A 4,439-nucleotide genomic window follows, 5' to 3' on the forward strand; every position below is an offset into this window, starting at 1 on the left:
GGAAATCAAGTAGAAAAGCAGTAATTAAAACCAAAAGCTGAATGAGTTACACCTGACAGTGTAAGTGTTAGTGACATTTAGTTTTTACAAACTTAGTTATGAGATTTACTACCCTGCAAATATTATTTCTGTTCCCTGGTTTAGATACAGTGTGTATAGAGGAAATAATAGCCTGAGTTCTACAGGTAGAACGTATTTCTGCACAATTTTCACCCAGGGATGCATGCATTTTCCTTACATTTTCTTGCCACACCTGGAAAGGACCTTGCTTTTCTATAAAACTACTAAAAGGAGAGCTGTGTGGCACATATGATTAACTAAAGAAATAAAGGTAACTCGGAAATCTGTCTGAAGGTAAAAAAACAAGAACCACAATGCACATGCTGGTGTGGAATAGCAGTACACTATGATTGCTAAGGACATTAACAAAAGCTAAGACTTTTGTACAATGAATCTAGTGCTCAGTAATAATGCTAGATTGCCACCACTGAAGACTGGAAGATCTACCTATTCAGAAGATATCTATGGTATGAGCTACAGAAAATCAATGTACATACAGTACTTTAAAGTAAAGCATCTTCAGGAATGTGGCTAAAATGAGTTAATAAGTGGCAGGAGAATCTTTTTTCTATCTTAAGCATTTTCTGCACAACCAATCAGTGTAGGAATCCAAGCATTCCCAAGCCTGGTCAGATACCCTCAGCCTTGGATGGATTTCAGTCTCTTTCCCACTCCTTCATTCTGCCAAACAGAGTAGTCTGCTGGGCCCTGGATGGCTTTCTGAGGTGGGCTGAAGCATTATTTGAGCTGCTGCTTCTAAAAGGGAAGAAGCATACAGTATAGGAAAGAGTTTAGAAAAAAACTACCTTTAACCTCTAAAGGTAACCTTTCTCTGCTTTGCTCAGTCATCGTTTCTGCAACCATGTTCCCAAGGATAAAACCGTGGTTTAGTCTTCATGTGCTTTCTAGTAAGATTAACTAACAAAGATGTCAATTATTTATGTTATAGACTTCTAGGCATGTGTCTGTGATCAACTCACTTCATACAGAGCAGTGAACTGTCATTAAATGCCAGCAATTTCCTGTGATTACCTGTCTCAGTGCAAAACCCAGGTCAGCTCCCTTCAGCACCTCCAACTTTGGCTTTGGCCTACTTAAAATGTAGGTATCTGGCCCCAAGTGGTAGATTCAAAGAAAAAGGTTTAGGCACCTAGACTCTGTACAGTCGGCATGGAAAACAGGCACTTCTAAAAGGTGACAGAGAGTCGGCACGCTGAGCAGGGAGCCCCTGAAAGTTAACCAATGAAAACCAAAAACACCCAGGGAAGGTGTGAATTCCTGCTCGCCTCTAGAGCTTAAGCACCTCCATCCTCTTGGAATCCTGTAGCCCAGAGTCCTCTTCTGAGGTTAGAGATCTCATCCACAGAGGTTCATTTTTTTTGCCATAGGCAAGGTGGTCTAGTCATACCTATTCTTTACATAAAACTCTAGTGGTTATAAATCAGTCATCCAGAAAATTGGAAACTAGGGTTCTACCACATACTCAGCCTGAGGAGATTCAAACATGTAACTCCCATCTACCAAGTGAATGCCTGGTAGAGAAATTCAGAGAAAGAGAAAGAAATTTAGAACAAAAGTTTTTAGATTCCTTCTGGGGAAATCATCCAGGTCAGATTACAAGTTTCACCACTGTGTGGTGACCCAAGATTTAAAAATTAAAATAATTCAACCAGAACTTTACTTCTTCAGGTAATGTAGTTCAAAGGCCTCAAGGACAATACATTTGAGAAATGCTAAGCAGGACAGCATTGTCCATACAGCTCTGGAGAAATCCTCAGAAATTCCAGGAATACCACCAAAAAGGTCATAATAAATAAATAAAGCTGTCCCTGGGTGAGGAGGTAGAAATACGGGACAGGGAGTATCCTGAGAATGAAAGAATGATCTCGTCTGGACTGACAATGAGCTCTGGGAAAATGACTTGAATGTAGGGTCTCACCCAGCCAGATCCCAAAGCATTTTATAAGCTTTTAGGAAATGTTTTCTCCACTTCTCTCAGCTCAAAGAGCTCAAGATTTTACTCTCTCAGAAACCTTGGGTCCTTCTTTAATTTCCCTAGGAGACTGTAGCCATATCTCAATCCTGCTGATATAGTTCCATCCATTTACCACTTCTGCCACATTTCAGAGGAAATACCTTTCTTAAAATTGACAGATGTGTTTGTTACAATTGTTGTCGTAGGCTGTAGACATAGGTAACTTTAAGCCATTTTAAAAGAGGGGGAGATTGCCACCTGGGAGCATGCATCAGCTGTTACCAATTAACTGTAAGTGAAGGAAAGGTTTAAAGTTACAACAGTTTAACCACTTATTCTGGAACATGAAGAGACAGGCCTAAGAGTTCTACTGGAATAGTTTATACCACTGTAACTGGTAGGCCTCCCATCCCTGGAGGCAGAGAAGGTACTAGGAAACAAATAATCAACAGTGCTCAGCGGAGCTGCTACTGGCAGGTACTCTGCCTTACCACTCTTGGGGTGCAGATTTAAACCAGGGATGTGAAAGGTTAAATGGTTAAACAATAATTCTATTTATATGGTTAATATATTACAGTTAAAATTTAAATTAGCTCGCCTTTGTATGCTGCCTGCCACTTCCACCAGCAGTTCGTGCCACATAAATCAAAGGGGGGGGGGGCCAGGGTTTGTGGGGGAGGCAGTGGAGTCTAGCCGAGCCAGCCTTCTTCCTGGATGAAGAGAGGCGGAGTGGGGGAGGCAGGGCAGGACGCAATGGCCAGCAGCAGGAGCACCGCTTGCCACCTGCATGTGTCTTGCCCTATGACAAGCAGAAAAGGTGCTGATTCGTGGGGGGGAGTCTCCCTGCTTCCATCCCTCCCCCCTGGCTCACTCACCACTCTTGATCCCATCGCCCTTCTTGGCAATAGTGGTGTTCCCCTTTGAAGACAACAAACTACAACCTATATTCTCAGAATGTGACATGAGGCTATGAACTATTGCCAACTCCAAAGAAATACAGTCCTTTTTCAAAATAACAATTATTTATAACTGTCACAGTTACCTGGTGAACTACACAAGATGCCTTCTACTGTCCCTGGGCTCCTATGCATGTGCAGTAAGGCTGCTCGAAACTCTGTAACTACAGTACACTGGTAATTACCACACTCCAGCAGACTCCAGCCTCATGTGTATCAGTGTCCCCGTTCTGAAAAATAGCAGTGGGGGCACTTTAACTAAAGCTTGTTCGACGAGCTTTAGTTAAAGCGCAGCTGCCGTAATTTTTCAGCACAGGGACGCTTATACACGTGACACTCTGAACATTTTAATCAGAACAGCTCTTGGAGCCACTCTAATTAAAGTACCTTCTCCCCGCCCCCACCCCATGCACTCCCAGAGCATGTCTATAAATGCCCATTAAGTGCACCTCAAACATCTAACAGCCACATAACTCAAAAGTACAATCAGTTGATTCTTCCATTCTTAAAACTGGCTCTGGGCTGCGGTACTTGGGTTATTACCTTAGCAGATCTGCCTTAGACCACTGGACATTGCAGTTCCATTTTCCCTGAGAGCAGTGACAGTGGCTAAGTGATCTCACAGCCTTCACAGAACAAAGTCCTATTTATTTAGGAGTATTTCAGAGAAAATGTATCTTAAAAACAACAAAAGTGACCACATGCATGCACAGTTTACCAGGTGTTTAAATACAGTGGACATGGAAAGACTAACTCCTGAAAGAGCCTTCCAAAAAGCCCCTTTCTGTCTCACTTAGTCTCCCTATCAGAATTCACTCAGTTTACAGTCCAGTCCTTTTAACACTCCTCTTGCAAGAATCAAGTTACATTTCAACTGTTAATAGCCCTTTCATGTAGGAACTTCCAGCACTGGTAGAAACAAGTTTGCACCTTTGGAGACAGGATCCTTGATCCCTGCCCCGTTGTCTTTCAGGTATATACATGGGTGCTTTGGTGCATCAGAGTATCTAAAAAAAAATTTACAGATCAGATTCTTCTGGTTTAGAGTGGATTTTTTTTATGCCCAAACCCATTTTTCTTTTTAAAAATATATCTATTCACATTTAAATTTGAATGTATGAGAGCCTGTATTAAGCTCTCAATTTACTGTAATCTACTAAACCATCTAATTAAATAAAAAATATTGTTAACAGTACACACTCACTGACAAAGTCTTACAGAAAATCAAACAACTGAATCAAGGAAAGTCACAGGCTAACCAAACAGAACCAGAGTTTTCTGAAGTTATAAACTAGTCTGTATAAATTTTACCCTCTTTTACAGGTGCATAGTGGATATTTTCTTCATTCCAAATTATTCAATTTTGTTTCGTGCAGCAAAACAGAGAAACCTACTGGAAACTGAAAAACTGTGTGAGGGACTAAGATAGTTTCATAGTTTCATGGGTC

At 41.3% G+C, this 4,439-nt stretch overlaps 1 protein-coding gene across 1 annotated transcript in view; it reads right to left on the bottom strand.

The window, feature by feature from the left end:
- The window catches only part of CTDSPL2 (CTD small phosphatase like 2), a 44,801-nt gene extending 40,910 nt beyond the window's left edge, over window positions 1-3,891 (bottom strand). The window contains exon 1 of the mRNA XM_019533912.1: window positions 3,808-3,891. The gene's annotated coding sequence lies outside the window, so the exon portion shown is untranslated. The remainder of the gene's footprint in view (window positions 1-3,807) is intronic.
- Between the last annotated feature and the right edge of the window lie 548 nt (window positions 3,892-4,439).

The sequence above is a fragment of the Crocodylus porosus genome, unplaced genomic scaffold (assembly GCF_001723895.1).
Source record: "Crocodylus porosus isolate Cpor-Errol unplaced genomic scaffold, CroPor_comp1, whole genome shotgun sequence".
In the NCBI taxonomy this organism is placed as follows: domain Eukaryota; kingdom Metazoa; phylum Chordata; order Crocodylia; family Crocodylidae; genus Crocodylus; species Crocodylus porosus.